Source organism: Lipotes vexillifer, unplaced genomic scaffold, assembly GCF_000442215.2.
Source record: "Lipotes vexillifer unplaced genomic scaffold, Lipotes_vexillifer_v1.1 scaffold1359, whole genome shotgun sequence".
Taxonomy (NCBI): domain Eukaryota; kingdom Metazoa; phylum Chordata; class Mammalia; order Artiodactyla; family Lipotidae; genus Lipotes; species Lipotes vexillifer.
In genome coordinates, this window is record NW_006771596.1 from 2122037 (window position 1) to 2140819 (window position 18783).

Consider the following 18783-nt stretch of genomic DNA (forward strand, 5'->3'; position numbering starts at 1 on the left):
CAACGAGAGACTAGCTGTAGGTGTTTGGACGAGCACATTGAACTCTAATTTCGCACCAGCAAGGAGAATGAACCAAAGCCTCAGCATGCCGTGCCTGAACCAGACTAGGCTCTGAAGCCATACTGCGGGATGGCGGCCAGCTCACAAGAGGGTATTTTCTAGGGCAATAATAATAACCCACTTGTTTTCCATTGTTTCTATTTCCACAGTTATTCAAAAGCATGTCAGGCTAACTACATTTTATCCTTGGAATTAATTCATAATGTATTGAGACTCAGGGTAATCTTAACTATCTATGTGGCTGTCTGACAGCCAGGCTCTACTCCTGGCATCTCCATTATGGATGTATGAAAAGAGGGCAGTGTGGGCTTCATTGTGCCAATGGTTAGGGGTGAAGCTGGGGTGTAGCTGTTTTCAGTCTTGACCAAGATGGGAGGGCAATAAAATCAGGCTTTCTCATGGGGTTTCTGGCTCTGCTATTCCAAGTTACGGCCAAATATGCTTTTCTGGGGGAGGTTTGACATTTCCATTTCCTCTCCTGGCCAGAAACCAGATTTTATTAATTTTTTTTTAAGGAATTAAAGTTTCTGAAGGATTTGAAAAAAAAGGGTATAATTCAACTTTGTTTCCTGATATTGGCAAATGTTTGAGAATTTATTATGACTTAATCAATCACTTATTTCATCTCTAATAAAGAAAAACGATAAGAACCATACTCTTTTCCTCAGAAAGTAGATTTGTCAGCAATGAAAAGAAATGGATTTTCTTCTATAACTGATATATTTTTCAGTTGTAACCCTAAAATATATAGACATTTCAGAAAGTGCGGTAGGGAGAGAGACAAAGGTCAAAGAGCGCATTTATGAAAAGAAGATGCTGGGTGGCCACTGGTGTGTTTGGTACATGCGGGTCCAGTGATTGTGTTTCACCTTCCTGGGGCAGCAGAATGACCCAGAAGCCTGGCATTGCTGTTGTCACTATCTCCCCAGATTTTGCACCGTGAAGCATCACCTAGAACCATGCCTAGGTTGTGTGCTGCAGGCTTGCTTCCCACAAGCCAAGTCCAACCCACATGAGTGCTGGGCTTACAGCATCCTTGGAGTGCACCCTCACATCCCTCCTATGGTGTAGATTGATTCATCCAACATATTTTTCCCAGGTGCCTATTACATAGAAGTCTCTACTGGGGGCACTTAAGATACACTGCTGAACAAAAGAGATCCCTGCTTTTACAGAATTTAGGTTCGAACAGGGAAAAAAACCCTCAAAAACCATAGACAGGATACGTGAGTGAATCATAGAGGAGCTGGCAGGTGCTGAGCACCAGGGCAAAAAGAAGCCAGAGCAAAATACAGGGATGAAGAGTGCTCGGGTACAGGGGCTTGGGCGCGGTGGGGGGCGGGGGGCGAGGGGTGGGGTGCAGCTGCTGGATGGTGATCTGATTGGTTCTCAGAAGCAGAGACTGGGGCGAGAGGGAGTCAGCCGCCTGGAAAGCACTGTGGGCCGAGTGTCCCAGACAGACCAGAAGGAGCCTCAGGTGAGCGCGAGGGGCTGCGAGGAGGCTGGAGCGACAGGCTAGAGTGAGCAGGGCCAGGGGTGGAGTGGAGGCAGCGCCGTAGGAGGTGCTTTGGGAGAGGAGCGGTCAGGCTCCTGGTGAAACAGCGCTTGGCTGCTGTATGAACGGACCACGGAGAAGCCCAGGTCAGGGTCTGCTACCAGGCTACCGCAGGAGTGCTCCAGAGAGATGGTGAAAGGGCCTTACTGGGCGGGGAAGGCTGGGAAGAGCTGTGAAATACAGGGCAGGCCGACCGCATGGGAAGCAGGGTGGGAGCTGCGATCGGAGCCTTTTGTGGGGAGGGACGCCTTGCAGAAGAGAGAAAGAGCAGATTCCAGGTGTGAGTGGTGGGGAGAAGGGGGGCAGCTTCTGGGATCCCATCTTACCCTTGAGGAGAGGCGAGAAGCCCTACCCGGGGATGCAGAGCTCCTGGCGCCAGCCCCGATCCTGGACGAGGATGCCAGGGGAGTGGGCATGGGTCCCCTGTATCTGGCTATGGTGCAGGATGTCTGGGAACACAAGGGTCCAGTCCCGTGTTGCGGCGTCCTCCGTGCTACAGTCGGGGCCCAGGGACCCGCACACCCCAGATTCGTCCTCTTCATTCAGGAGCTTGAAGGAGATCCAAAAAGCTAAGGGGCACCTCGACAAGGCGTCAAGATGAAGATGGTTCAGTGGGGAATATACTTTGTGGATCAGAAATAGAATATTAAAAAAACAAAAAAATAAATTTTGAAAATGACTGAAGTAGACATTGATTGAGCTGAATAGTTAGGTCAAATAAGTAAAGACATTAGGAATGTGTTAGATAATAACTGACTTTTAAGGCATATAGAAAAAAGGGGAGGAAAGTAAGCAACTCACTTTTCTTTTGAAATTAACACATTTGTGTTCATTTACATATAGTTTCATTCTTGTTAACATTCTCATTTAATCACCATAACAGCCCTATTAAATGAGTGTTCTCCCTGTTCTTTAAATGAGGAGAAAAACCAGAGAGGGCAAGAGCTTTGCTGAAGGTCCTCCAGCTTGGGAGAGGCCAGCCTGGAAGCTGAGCCCACAAACTCCAGTTTCAATCCCAAGTCAGGCTGGGTTCACTGTACAGCTGCCTGATTCAGCAAATAAAAACACAGGATGCCCAGTTTAATTTGATTTCTAATTGCCTATGCATGTGTATATTGAGATAAAAGAAAATATTGCATGGGAGCTATTCGTACTAAAAATTACTTTTTATTTATCTGAAGTAAGTGATAAGTCTCCACCTACCCCTTATTTCATTCCTTTGTCTGTCGACTATTTATTAGTGAGAAGACGTGCTTAATGTCAGCATTATGAGCTGGTCTACCGAGCATGGACAGGCAGAAAGTCGGCAGCTCTGAGAACTGTCCAGCAAATTTGAGTTCTGGAGGCACATCATACCACCTTCTCTGGTAGAAGTTACTTTTCCATTCTTCAGGATTCTGTAGCATCTCTTGTTCAATGACTTTGAAAAATGTTGTTCATACACACACACACACACACACACACACACACACACACACACACACACAATCACCACTGTCAATTTTTATTCCCTTTCTCTTCAACATTACACAATATGATTTTACTTGTTCCCATGCAGGAAGAGTTTTTAGTAACACCTGTGTCAAAGAATTCTTAAAGGGATGAAATCCATTTCAAATACAGTTAGGACAAGGGCCATGATAATTATTCACCTCAACTCAGAATTTCTTTTTCTGTTTATAAGTAATGTTGTTCCTTTTAATAATAGCCTTGGCGCTTAAAGGGATGCAGTTTTTGTTCAATTATTTCTGTAATGCATTCAACAGATCCCCTTTAAGTGTAGTAATGTTATTTGTTTATCTTTAGATTTGCATAATCCTATTGCAGCAGAAATCTTGAAAACAGTAAACAAGAAACAGGAAGGCTTCAGTCAATGAATTATTTAAAAAGTCAACATGAATTTAGGGACTTTTCTTCAGAATTAAAGTATTAATTCACTGCTTCAAGTAAATTGAAGATTCTCTCAAGGGCATTTGTTAAAGAGAGCCAAGTGGTTTTTAAATGTAAGCGAACACTAAATGCCAACAAAGTCACCAGAGTCCTTTGGCTTGCCCAGTTTGAACCATATAAATGCTGAAGTTAGAGAACCATTCCATGACACCGACTGTGATGTCAACAGAAGAATATCAGATGCTGTCTGAGCAGCATTATGCAGAGTCTGGGAAGGACAGCCCACACCTTCCATGGAATTGTTCATGCCTTGCTTCAACTTTGAATAAACATCGCACCTCTGTGCAAGCATCCACCAAATGAAAGCAGTACAATTTTTTTTTCCCCGTTAACTCATGACTCAATAAGAGAATTTCTGCAAAAATTTCTATTCTATATATGAAGTCTCATCTGGAATAGCTTTTACTCAGAATAGTCTCATAAGCAAGGTGTTGTCACAAGAAAAGCTATTGCACAAGCAAAGGGAAATTTTTCCTGCACTATGATTTTTTCCTATCTTTGGCTATGCTTTAAACAGGTGAGGCATTGAGATCCTTAATAATCTGTCATGGGAAATGGAGGGATTACATTTCTAATGATTGCAGTAAATTCCACCCTGAAGTTTTCTACCATCTACCCCGGAAGAGAAGCTTGGTTCTGAAAATATCTGGGCAGCTCTTGCTGAATGTTGAGCTTACATACAGGTAGGGCTGCACAGACCAGTGTTTGATTTTAGCCAGCTTGGTTGGGGCAATCTCTTTCAGTGCTGTTATTTGGTGTTCAAAGTGAATGTTTTAACTTCCTGCATTCCATGAAATGCAGAGAGGAGAGGAGAACTAATCTGTGAGCCAGAGGTATTTTCTAATTTTCATAGCTCCATTGTCAGAACTTGTGTGTTCTCTCCCGGCCTCAATGAGCTATGACACACTGCTATTACTTACTGCCCTGAGCCATCCATGTGTTACCCACAGGCTCAGTTGGCAGGTGCTTGGGCTCTCACTGCTTCTTTCCGTGCACCTCTTCAGGGACAAATTTCAGGAAAGATATACTATCTGAGCATATTAGAGAAGCTGTCACTGCTCACAGCTCAGCTTTGCTGGGAGGATCAAGGTTCCTTGCGGAGATCAAGAACACCTGCCGTGGGTTCTACAGGCGTCAGCAGAATCCTCCTCTGAAGGTGAACAGTGAGTCATGGTGATGTGTTATGTTTCATATGATCAGAGATCATGCAAGTGTTGTCTCCTGGAGATGAAAGAGACCCTGAGGGCATCTAATCCAACCCTTTTCAGACGGAAGAGCCCTTCCAAGGTGTGCAGTGAAGCACCTCCATGATGCTTACGCAGAACCATCGGCTTGGCTACACTGTGCTCTGCACAACTCTAGCGTGTGCTGTACATGCTCTGGTATTGTGTGCTCTAAGCCTGTGTGGTCCTATCTGGCATCTCTGGTTGATATCCTCTTACAGAAGTTGAGAAGTCTGTCATGTGTATGTTTATGCCTGAGTTGACGACCACCTACCTCTATGGCTGATGTCACCCGACGCAGTGCCCATGGTCAAGTCCAAAATGCTCTGAAATAATTATTTTTATGTTTGATTTGATCGTAATGGACCAAATAGTTTACTCGTGTCTTGAAGCCTCCAGTGATAAAGAAAACACCATTTCTTTTATCAATGAGTCCATGAGAAAGGTAGTTCGTATTGAGTCAAACACATTCTACTTTGTTATAGCTTCCCCACATTGGTCCTGATCCTGCCCTTTAAAGCTTGTTTTGGATCAAGTTATCCCAGAGCAGACACTGAGCCAAGGCTTCATGTATAAAATAATTATTAAGCATCTGCTCCAAGAAGAAACTGAAAAAGAAAAGGGGTTGGGGAGGGATGGGGTATAGGAAGGAACCAATTAAGATCCAGGCAAATATCCAGGCTCAGGTGACACTTGGGGACTTTGGGGGAGGAGCAGTGTGTTTGCAGAAATTCTGCCCCTGAAGGAATGAGCTGGGCTTTTATTCTCCTGCTGGAATGAGATATTAACTGGGGCCACCCTGGGGATGTCAACTTCCCTATACACTCAGTCCAGTAGCCTGAGGGCAGTCCTCTGAGGAAGGCCCCAGGTGGCACTAGAAGCAGCCCCCATGGAAGCCAAGGATGGTGCTCAGAGCTGGGAAAAGGATCTGAACACACTCAAGGCCCCTTTTACAGTCACAGAGTCTAGACTGAATACCACCTTGATTCAGCTTTTTATGTATTTTAGTGCCACTCTTATCTTGAGATATAACATTTTGCTCAGGAATATACTATGGTGCGTGAACGTAACATGACCAAGGTTGCAAAGTTTTAGCACTCCTGACTTGGCTGACTTCAAATCCAAATCTAGCCCACACCCTTTGAAAGTGTGCTCTTTACAAGAGGGTGTCTGGTATAAATGCCTGAGTTTATAAAGTGGGAATATGCTTGGTTTATGAGCCAGACTTGATGTTGAGGTAGAGAGAAAGCCAACAGGAATGGCAGAGTTTCACCGTAACTGTCTGTAGAGTTCTGACCAAACACTGTCCTGTTTCTTCAGGGCTGTGAGAAGTCCACTCAGACCATATAGGTGTGTCCTCCACACTGCGGGGTTGCTGTCTCCACTCCCAGGGGTCTGAAAGAATGTTACTTTGTTCTAAGTTTGTACATAAATATGTGCCACGTGACCCTTTAAGGATGGAGAAGACATTTTCTGTAAGATCCTATTATTAAAATGGCAGGGTTTATTTTGTTTTATTAGTTGCCTCCCAAGATGTAGAGAATTACTGCAATAAAAAATTATTCTGCTCCTTGAAGAAGGCTGCATGGGTCTGGAGAGAAAATTGGATTGCTCTGGCCATAGAAACGTCCAGTTGGGAAATCTCCCACCGGGCCTGCAAGCAACACACCATGGGCAGCAGAGTACAGGCTTCCCACAAAAAGAGGAAAGCACTCAGAACAGTAATTCAATCGACCAAAGGGCCTCACAAGGAGTGCAATTCCTGTCACATCAGCCTTCCTTTTGGTTCTTTTGTTGCCCGTGTCGTTTTCTCTGTTTGGAATGTGATTCCTTCAGGTTTTACTATTCTGACTTCCTCTTCCCCAGTTGCTTCTGTTTAAAGTTGTCTCAACAAGCTGACTCTCCAACAGCCAATGGACAGTCACGTTACTTACCACTATCATAGATATGTGCATCTGTGGATTGTCAAGGCAAACTAGACATAGAATAAGACAATTTTGTTCTTAGAGATAAAAACAAAAAAGAGACTATGTTTGTGGACAAGAGGGAGGAGATATGGCCATAATAAAGTAAGCCTAGGAGGATAACTATGTACTTCAGGGAGCCAATGCCACTTCCCTGGACCTCAGAGTGTTTGTGTGTCTCATGCAGGTGTAGGGAGACTTAAGGGAGCTGCAGTCTCCCCACTGCATTGTGTGTACAACCCTTCAATGACAAGGGCAGTGCTTGAAAGAGGGGCAACATGATACCATGATAAATAAGGTCCTATGAGAAAGTATTGAGAAAAACTGGTTATAACCAGGGAACAGCTATTCTAAGAGGCAATGAAAGTTTGAATGACGTCATATAAGGATAAATGTTGACATTCAAGAGCTATACGATTGCGAAATATTAGTGTCTTATGTTTATTGAATCATGTTGTCTCATTTTTACAGCTCCCCAGAGAATTGAACTGGATGAGAAACAGCCCTTGAGGAAATACTCCCAAGGAGATTGCGGTATATCATTTGCGACAATATTAAATTTGACCTATGGTATATACGACAAGAAACTTTTTTTCTCCCAATCTCTGTCTTTTACTTCTGAAAGTACATCACGTCATCCCTGGAGTTTTGTTGTTTTTCCTAAGTGTAATTTTAGCCCATTTCCAAGAAGCTTGTATTAACATTTCGGGGGGATTCTGAATATTATAAAGTCTGAAAGACTTATGCTTCAACTATTAGAATATGAGAGTCATGTCACTGGCCACATGCAGTTATAGCCTAAAGCATCATGAGGAGGTGGGATCTGTAGGATCTTGAAGGGATGTGAAATGGGGTCTGTGGAAGGCATCTTAGGCAGGGGGGCAGTGGGTAGAAGGAGACAGCAAGTCATTCCATGAGGTCTGAGAGCAGGAAGGGGAGAAGGCAAATCAGGCCACCCTCTCTCACTTAGAAGGACCTTGAACCTCATTTTATAAGGAAATCTGCATTTCGACCTGGTGTTTAGGTCAGGAAGATTACTCTGAGTATTTGTGCAGAGCTGAATGGAGGTAGGATCATCAAGAGAATAAGACCTAGGTAGGTGAGGGTGGTAATAATCTTGACAAAGTGAATGGAGACCCAGAGGGAGACTCAAGAGGAGGCGATGAGTGGATGGAAGTGAGGCTTGAATTTGCAGGCATGGTAACAAGGGAGCAGTTTGGATCTATGTATGGAGGAGAGGGAGGAATCAGTGATGGTTCTGTGGAGTATTTTCCATGGAATACTGACGCTATCCAAGGGGAAAGGACGAGAGGAGGAAGACCAGGGGCAGCAGGCACAGGCGAGGGCCATGTTGGATGTGCTGGGCTTGCTAATAACTCAAGGGGAGAGGACCCCAGGGCAGGTGCCTTAGGATCCTGGTGTTTTGGGGTTTGAGGACCATTAGTGTGCGGCAGTGAAAGCCTGGACGAGCTTGGCCAGGAAGAGCATGTTGAGAGTGAATGAAAAGGGGATGAGGATTGAATTGGTGAGTCCACATATCCAGGACATGGGCAAGAAGGAGGTTTACCTAAGCGTGCCCAGAGAGATATGTGTTGGAAAGGAGGGTTTCCAGAAGCAAGGTGTGGTCAGTAGGACACATTAGGGGAGGGGAGCAGTGAAGAAAGGACACTCCTGTGTCAGGCCTGGGCCTGGCAGTCCCACAGGAGGTTTGCCTGGTGGTGGAAGGCTCTGGATGAGGGGAAGCAGCATCACTGGCCACGATCTGTGTTCCCCCAGCCACGTGCTCAGCAGCCAAGAAAGGGTATCCAAGGCTACTCTTCCTGGCTGATGCTGATTTGGGAAAACACGTTTCGGCTTCTTGTCACTTCCTCCCTCAGTTCCTGCTGTAGGGAACCCTGCCCTCCAGCCTGAGTGAGCTCAAAGGGCAGGAAAAAGAGTTTTCCAATGTGTTTGGCAGGAAAGGGGCACCTTGCTGAGGGGAGAGCCCTGGGCAGGAGGAAGATGGGTGGGCATCACCTCTGGTCCTTATGGCCCCTAGGAAGCTGTTATAAGACTGCGGTGTCTTAATACTAACGTCTTTCGAGGAATCAGAAACAACTGAGGGATCTCGGGTTGTCATTCCTCACTGTCGGGGTGAAGAAGTGAGGTCCAGAGGAGAGCTGAGTGGTGGGCCCCGCTGCACCTTCCTGCTTTGGGTCATCTGCTTGCGCTCTTGTGGGGCAGGAACAAGGGGCTTCCCAGGAGGTCCCGCAGTGGCCTGAGGGTGTGTGGAGCTGGGGTTTTGTGCGCACACACTTGTGCGCTGACACACGCTCCCTGGCATGGGGTTGCAAAGCTGGGCCTATGAACCAGCGGAAAGGCCCATACCTGCAGTTTGCCTGTTAGCTCCGGGCTCTGTGGTGCTGCTTGTTCAATGCGCCTTGACGTGCAGGGCCACTGGGCTTTGGCCTCAGTCCGCCATCCTGAGCCTGGTGCTTGGACCCAGGGGCATAAATTCTGGGGAGGGGAGACTAGGGATAAAGAAACCTGGGGAGCCTTCTTTCCTTTATGCCTAGGAAAACCATTCACTGTCCACATCAGAGTGAACACTATAGATGATGTTAGTACACAGCTTGTTTCTGCATTATTGTATTTATTTGTTTTTACTTTTAAAATTTAATTTTTACCTCTAAGACTTTACTCTTGGAGGGCGGAGTCAAGATGGCGGTATGGGAAGACATGGAGTTTGCGTTTCCCCATAAATAGGGCACCTGCCAGATGCTGGTGGGAGACCTTGATGCCCGAGGAGATGGGAGGAACCCCCAAGCGAACTGTTCTCTTTTTTTTTTTCCCCTGCCCTGCATGGCTTGGGGGAACCTTTGTTCACAAGACAGGGGTCAGGCTGAAGCTCCTGTGATGGGAGGTCTGAGTCCGAACCACTGGACTAACAGAGAACCTCAGACCCCAGGGAATATTCATCAGAGTGAGGTCTCCCAGAGGTCCTCATCTTGGCACCAAGACCCAGCTCTACCCAACAACCTACAAACACCAATGTTGGAAGCCTCAGGCCAAAAAAACAGTAAGACAGGAACACAATCCCACTCATCAAAAAAAAAAAAAAAAAAAAAAAAAGAGATGGTAAAAAAATATGTCACAGATGAAGGAGCAAGGTAAAAACCTTCAAGACAAAATAAATGAAGAGGAAATAGGCAATCTACCTGAAAAAGAATTCAGAGTAATGATGGTAAAGATGATCCAGAATGTCAGAAACAGAATGGAGGCACAGATTGAGAAAATACAAGAAATATTTAACAAAGATCTAGAAGAACTAAAGAACAAACTAACAGAGATGAACAACACAATAAATGAAATGAAAAATACACTAGAAAGAATCAATAACAGAATAACTGAGGCAGAAGAACGAATAAGTGAGCTGGAAGACAAAATGGTGGAAATAACTGCTGAGGAGCAGAATAAAGAAAAAAGAATGAAAAGAATTGAAGACAATCTCACAGACCTCTGGACAACACTAAACACATCAACATTCAAATTATAGGGGTCCCAGAAGAAGAAGAGAAAAAGAAAGGGTCTGAGAAAATATTTGAAGAGATTATAGTGGAAAACTTCCCTAACATGGGAAAGGAAATAATCACCCAAGTCCAGGAAGCACAGAGAGTCCCACACAGGATAAACCCTAGAAGAAACACACCAAGACACATATTAATCAAACTAACAAAAATTAAGTTCAAAGAAAAAATACTAAAAGCAGCAAAGGAATCCCCATAAGGTTATCAGCTGATTTTTCAGCAGAAACTCTGCAGCCCAGAAGGGAGTGGCAGGATATACTTAAAGTGATGAAAGAGAAAAATCTACAACCAAGATTAACCAGCAAGGATCTCATTTGGATTCGATGGAGAAATCAAAAGCTTTTCAGACAAGCAAAAGCTAAGAGAATTCAGCACCACCAAACCAGCTTTACAACAAATGCTAAAGAAACTTCTCTAGGCAGGAAACACAAGAGAAGAAAATGACCCACAAAAACAAACCCCAAACAAGAAAATGGTAACAGGAGCATACATACGATAATTACCTTGAATGTAAATGCCCCAACCAAAAGACACAGACGGTCTGAATGGATACAAAAATAAGACCCATATATATGCTGTCTGCAAGAGGCCCACTTCAGACCTAGGGACACATACAGACTGAAAGTGAAGGGAAGGAAAAAGATATTCCATGCAAATGGAAATCAAAAGAAAGCTGGAGTAGCAATTCTCATATCAGATAGACTTTAAAATAAAGTCTGTTACAAGAGATAAGGAAGGACGCTACATAATGATCAAGAGTTCAATCCAAGAAGAAGATATAACATTTATAAGTGTTTATGCACCCAACATAGGAGCACCTCAATACGTAAGGCAAATGCTAACAACCAGGAAAGGAGAAATTGACAGTAACACAATAAGAGTAGAGGGCTTAAATACCCCGCTTACACCAATGGACAGATCATCCAAACAGAAAATAAATAAGGAAACACAAGCTTTAAATGACCCAATAGACCAGATAGATTCAATTGATATTTATAGAACATTCCACCCAAAAGTGGCAGTATACACTTTCTTCTCAAGTGCACACAGAACATTCTCCAGGATAGATCACACCTTGGGTCACAAATCAAGCCTCAGAAAATTTAAGAAACTTGAAATCATATCAAGCATCTTTTCTGACCACAAACCTAAGAGATTGGAAATCAATTACAGGAAAAAAATTGCAAAAAACACAAACACATGGAGGCTAAACAATACATTACTAAATAACCAAGAGATCACTGAAGATACCAAAGAAGAAATAAAAAAATACATAGAAACAAATGACAACAAAAACACAATGACCCAAAACCTATGGGATCCAGCAAAAGCAGTTCCAAGAGGGAAGTTTATAGCAATTCAATCTCACCTCAAGAAACAAGAAAATAAATAAGAAAAACCTCAAATAAACAACTAACCTTACACCTAAAGCAATTAGAGAATGAAGAACAAAGAAAACCCCAAGTTAGTAGAAGGAAAGAAAGCATAAATACAGAGTAAAAATAAATGAAATAGAAACAAAGAAAATAATAGCAAAGATCAATAAAACTAAAAGCTGGTTCTTTGAGAAGATAAACAAAATTGATAAACCCTTAGCTAGATTCATCAAGACAAAAAGGGAGAGGACACAAATCAATAAAATTAGAAATGAAAAAGGAGAAATTGTTGGATCCAGGAATCTAAACTGACACATCATGATCACCCAAAGCTCATAGTTTACATTAGGACTCGCTCTTGGCATTGTTCATTCTATGAGTTTGGACAAATGTACAATGACATGTATCCATCACTACAGTACCATACAGAAGTTCCACTGCCCTAAAATCCTCTGTGCTCTGCCTATTGATCCCACCCTTCACCCATCCCTAGAAACCTCTGATCGTTTTACTGTCTCCATAGTTTTGCCTTTTCCAGAATGTCATGTAGTTGGAATTATACAGTCTATAGCCTTTTCAGATTGGCTTCTTTTACTTAGTAATATGCATTTAAGTTTCTTCCATGTCTTTTCATGGATTGATGATCATTTCTTTTTTTTTTTTTTTTTTTTTGCGGTACGTGGGCCTCTCATTGTTGTGGCCTCTCCCGTTGCGGAGCGCAGGCTCCGGATGTGCAGGCTCAGCGGCCATGGCTCAAGGGCCCAGCCGCTCCACGGCATGTAGGATCTTCCCGGACCGGGGTACGAACCCGCGTCCCCTGCATCGGCAGGCGGACTCTCAACCACTGCGCCAACAGGGAAGCCCTTGATGCTCATTTCTTTAGCACTGAATAATATTCCACTGTCTGGAAGAACCACAGTTTGTATATCCGAAGCACATTGTACTTCCAATTTTGACAGTTACGAATAAACCTGCTATAAACATCCATGTGCAGGTTTTTGCGTGGACAGAAGTCTTTCACTCCCTTGGGTAAATATCAAGGAGTGTGATTGATGGATTTTTCTTAATTTTTAAAGCCTGATGTATAACATAACTATAACCATTACAAACTATACATTTATAAAACAAATAGTAGAGATTTGAGATTATTCTAAATTAGCACAGAGAGTTGAGCTAGAAATACCATTCATAACAATCCTTTATGGTTTCACTGTACTTTCAAGAGTTTGCTCATTTTCCCTTTTCAAACCCAAGGCTACCTGAGGATGAACTCATCATGGACCTTCATCCCATTTTATGAATGAAGAAACTGAGGCTCAGTACAAGTAACCCCACCTGAAGGCCTAGGTGCCTCCAGTTCCTCTGGCTGTCAGCCTTGACATTGTCCACTCCTGTCTGGTGGGTGGGGGGTGGGAAGGAGAGCATTCCAGATAAATGCCCTGTTCTGGCCCTTCCTGAGGATGCCTGAAAGGGCAGTCAGCTTCCTGTCATCTGGTGTGTGGTGCCCAGAGAAGGTTCTATGGAGGAACAGGCTGAAGCTTAGAAGGGTACCCTGGTTGACATCAGTGTGCAGCCCACTGGGAGCCACGAAGACAGAGCCGAGATCACAGCCGAGCTGCTCACTTACCCCAGTGGGGACGTGTGGTTGCTGCCTTGGTCCTGAGGGACGCTTCCGGGTGGTCCTCAACTTGATTTGTATGTTCCGCTCTTTATTTTGTTTGTGATCTTGTTTCACAGCTGTGTTAATTTCCTTTTCATTGTCTCCAAGATGATAACTTGAAATACAAAGCTCCTAGAGATGGGTTTGGGACTCTGACTATACTGTCTGGGTCCATTCCTAATGATAAGTAAGTGCTGATTGTAATTTCTACTCTAGGTTGCACTGCTAGTTTCTGCATCCAAATGTATTTTGTTTGACCAAGAATGTGTGCTATGTGACTTTCAGGAAAGCATATGACATTTCAGGAGAATAAATTTCCTTATGTAGGAATTTATACCACTTGAAAGTGAAACCTAAAAATGGAGATTTTTATATTGAAATAACATGATTTCCAACCATAAGTTTGCCTCTGATTTGGAGGCAAGCAATGAATTAAGATTTTTATTTATGTACTCTGGGACAGTGGATCAGTTATCAATTAATGGGTAACAAACGACTCCAAAGTTTAGTGGCTTAAAACAGCAGCATCATTCTGTTGCGTAGGTCAGACATGTGGACTGTACTCAGCTCTGTGTTTCTTTGCTGGTCTTGCCTGGGGTCACTGGCAGCTACAGTCATCTGAAACTATGCTGCCTGGTACAGTGGCCACCAGCCACACGTGGCTCTTAAAATTCAAATTAGCTCAAAAAATAAAATTTCAGATCTTCAGCCAAACTAGCTACACAGGGCCGTGGAAAAGAGCACAGCTACAGAACATTTCCACCAGCACAGAAAGTCCTACTGGATGGACTGACCTACAGTCTTGATTGGGGCTGCCTGGATTAAGATGGCCTCTGTCCTGTGTCTGGTGGTTGGTGCTGGTTACCCCATGGGCTATAGATGTCCAAGGCTGGTTTCAAAACCAGCAAGAGAGGAAGTGACTCCTGATGTCCAAGGTCCTCAAAGCCTCTGCTGAGATCGTGTGTGTTCATAACCCATTGGCCAAGGCAGTTTGCAGACCAAACCCTGAGTCAACCATGGAGGGGCCCCAGGAAGGGCACACATTCCCAAAGGCATGTTGGAAATGAACCTCCCAATCTACCCAAACACTAAGACTCGCACGCTTTTTGGAATTCTCAATAAGCACTTTTGTTTGTTGAGCCCTGGGCAGTTTTTAAAGCTTCATGAAGCTCTGATCTTCACTGGGCTCACGGTAGCCAGTTTCGCAAGGCTGCCACATCTCTGCTCCATGCACCACTTTCCCTCCAGTATCCAGGCCAAGGGGCACCCCTACATGGGACAGAGCTGTGGGAGGACAGAGCGGTTAAAGCACACAGTGGCTGTAACTCTTCTGCTTGCGTGCAAATGGTACTGTCATCGCTCCTTCCAGTGGGAAAGCCAGTCATACGATCATGACCATCATTCACCATCCTTGGGCCAGGGAAGACTCGTCCCACTGGGGCCTGCAAACAACACATGATGGGCAATGTGCTAATGGGATTTATAACAAGAAATATATATTTGGCCTTCGTCTCTGTTTCTGGCACAGAGCTGATTAAACCTTTGGAATTTCCTAGTGCTGAGAAGATCTAGGTGTCTTTTGTTATGTTAAACGAGGTAACTTTTGGAAAGCCTCTAGGTAACCTAAGGTTGGAGGCTGGTTGTCAAGAGAAACAACCACGTGATTAGAGGGTTGGAACTTTCAGTCTCACCCCCAGCCTCCAGGGAGGGGAGAGGTACTGGAGATTGCATTCAATTGCCAACTGCCAGTGATTTAGTCAATCATACCTGTGCAATGAAGCCTCCATAAAAACTCAAAAGGACGGGGTTCAGAGGGCTTCTAAGTTGCTGAACATGTGGAGATTCAGGGAGAGTGGGGTGCCTGGAAAGGGCGTGGAAGCTCTGTGCCCTTTCCACATACCTTGCCCTCTGCATCTCTTCTATCTGGCTGTTCCTGAATTATATCCTTTTATAATAAACTGATGATCTATGAGTAAAATGTTTCACTGAGTTCTGTGAGCTGCTCTACAAATTAATCAAACCCAAAGAAGGGGTTCTGGGAAACTGGGATCTATAACTGGTCGGTCAGAGGCACTTGGGCTTGCTATTTGCGTCTGAAAGGGGTGGGAAGTCTTGCAGAACTGAACTTTCAACCTTCAGAATCTGAAGCTATCTTTAGGCAAGTAGTGTCAGAATTGATTTAATTGTAGGACACCAGCTGGTGTTGGAGAATTGCTTGGTGGTGTGGGAAAAATCTCCACACATTGAAATTGGGTACAGAACCATCGGGCAGGGATGTGTACACTTCCCGCAGGAAGAGGAAAATCCACTCAGAACAATGAGTGAGTGAAATCCCCGTCACAGTTGCCTTCCTTTTGGTTCTTTTGTCGTCCTTGTTATTTTCTCTGCCTGGGACACAATTCCTTTAGGTCTCAGTGTGCAACTTCCTCTTCCCTACCTAACCCTTCTCTCTAAAGTTGTCCCAAAAGGCCTGCTGCCCAACAGCCAATGGATATGCACGTTACTTATCACTATCTTAAAATTGTGTATCTTAAACATATGTTGTTTGCACTTACTATAATTAAGAAAAATAATTTCATCACTCTATGCTTTGATGGCAGAAAAATCGATATTTAATAAATATTTGTTTAGTAAAATGAAGGTGAGAAGACAAATTATTATCCCATTTGCTTAGTGAGTGAATTGAAGTTGAACATTGTCTGTACATTAGAAATAAAGCCAAATGGTACATAAAGAAGAAAAGTCAATCATCTACCCAACAGCCTGGTAATAACAACTTGTAATATGGCATCTTCTCACGTGCAGTTTCACAAGTTCAGCACATGTGTATTACTGCCTTCCATCAGGCTTTGTTCTAGGTGCTAGACACCACCAGTGAGCAAGATGGGTAGAGATCACCACCTTCCTGCACTTAGATTTTTGGGGGGAGAAAGGCAATAATAAAAAGAGCAGGTAAATGATGTGGTAGGTTGGAGGGGGAATGGGCAGAGCAGAGATGACATAGGGTCTGGTGCCTGGGGCTGGCTGGGCTGTAGTTTCCTAGTGTATTCAGGTGGGCCTCACCTGGGAGGTGAGGGGTCAATCCATCAGGCGTTCTGGGGAAAGGGCACCAGGCAGGGGAGCAGCTCAGGACAGTGGAGGGAGCTGGGGAGGAGCAAAGAGGTTAGGAGTCAGGGGCCTGGAGACCGTCCTGAGGACCCAGTTCTTCTCAGTGACAAAAGTGATATGAGCTTCCTTACATTTTACAAGTTTCATTCTGGATTAGGGAGAACATCTGTACCTATAGCTATAGCTGTGTCTATATCTACATCTTATTTTTATCCTGGCTTCAACTTTTAACATTACATCAAAAGCCTATGTCATTTATAAACCTTTTGTATATTTTACATGATGACCATAGAAAGCACTCAACAGTTTGGACTTTGGGAAGTGCACAACTCTATTTGTGGAATTGTCTGTTTAGGGCCATGGAACCAAGACGGCTGGTGTCAGTCAACTGGGGCCTAGTCTTGGGGCTAGAAAAGGTAGCACTGAGGCACTGAATGTGTACCATCTGTCTTTTAAAATCTATCTATCTATGTATCTACTTATCATCTATCTATTATCCACGAAGGAGCCCCTGAAACTCACAGATACTTCGTGATGTTTGGTTATTAGATAACAATAATCTCACAGAATGCAAACTTTAGACAAGGTTACTCTGAGACCACAAGAAAAGGAGACAGAATAAGGTATCTTCAAAACTGTGTCTATATACAGACAAAAATGAGGTCCCTGCAACCCACAAAATACTAATATCCCCCTTTTACAAAACAAGTGACTTCTGCTGCTTTATCCAATCGTAGAATTGCCCCCTCTTTCTGACAGCCTCCAGTCTAGAGCAAAACCCTGTCTCTGTGGACCCTCCCCCGAGTTGCCCACCCAGCCCAAATCCTGTCCCAGTTTCCTTCTTACACATTGAACCTTCCGTTAGAACAAGTTCACGGTAAATGTTGCTTACATTGGTGTTGCAAAAAAGCAAAACGCATGGCAGCTTCCTCACCTCTGCAGCTTAACAGTTTGCCACGTGCACTAAGTTCCGTCAGTGACTGTGTTTGGAAGAGCATCCTTGAGTAGAATGCGTGGCTGCGTTACCTTGAGCCCTGGGTTCCCCAGTTCCCCAGCCCTGTCCCATAGTGTGAGTAAACTGGGCGGCGAAGGTAAAGGATACAGATGGACGTAAAGAACAGTGGAGCATCAGGTGTATAATGGTCATGGACCTGGGGGTGAAGGAGCCTGTCGTCAGGGGGACAGTGCCTGGCAGTGGCAGGCATCTGGATCTGGGGAATGAAGAGGTCGGTATGTATGTGGGATGGCAGGAATCTTCCCAGAAGGAGTCTTGGTGAATTGTGTGCCTCTGCTTGGCTCTCTGGAACCTCTTGGTCCCAAGAATCTGCACTTCAGAAAGGGCAGCCTATGTTCAAAGGCACACACACAGTGTGCTCCTGCCACATGTCCCACTTCTGCTTGCATGTGTTCCTGTTCCTCCAGGATAAGATTTAGCATGAGCCTCTGTGGTTTCAAAGCCAGTTTGTTTATAAGGAACTGAGGTTTAGACAGAAGGTGAAAAAAGAGAGAGACACTGAATTTCTCCTCTCAAAGGATGGGTGCGATTGATAAAAGTCAACACAGAATTTGGGGTGGGGGACTCCTCTACCATGCTTTTTTTGTTTGTTTGTTTGTTTTTGCAGTACGCGGGCCTCTCACTGTTGTGGCCTCTCCTGTTGCGGAGCACAGGCTCCGGACGCGCAGGCTCAGTGGCCATGGCTCACGGACCCAGCTGCTCCGCGGCATGTGGGATCTTCCCGGACCGGGGCACGAACCCATGTCCCCTGCATCGGCAGGCGGACTCTCAACCACTGCGCCGCCAGGGAAGCCCTCTCCCATGCCTTGATACCCACTCACACACAGGGCCGGCCTCTCTTCTTTCCCACCACACTCGCACCAGGGACCAAAGCCTAGACTGATAATAAACCTGCCCCCTGAGTGAGGATGGTGCTGACCTGTGCAGTTACAAATATGCAGAAAAAGTCACCTATGAAATAGGAGGCTCTGGAGCAGACATGGTCTGGTGGGGTCACCTGGTGAGGGATGTGCCAGGATGTCCTCACACCTGTCGATGCTCTTGTATGTGTCCCCCCTTCATAGGCGCATGGTGGTGTAATGCTTTGGTGGGCAAAGATAAAAAGCAGGGTGCAGATCTTACAAGAAAGTAAATTGTACCGAGGGCCAGAGTGAGCAGTAAAGGAGTATGTTTTTCTCCTATTCTTTCCAAAACACTAAAGGGCTTCCCAAGCCTAAGCGTGAAAAATATGAGTGCTTTCTTAGCTTTTAATTTTTTTAAAAGCAAACGGTGTTGCCAGTTGCCCCACTTACGATGTGGTATTTTG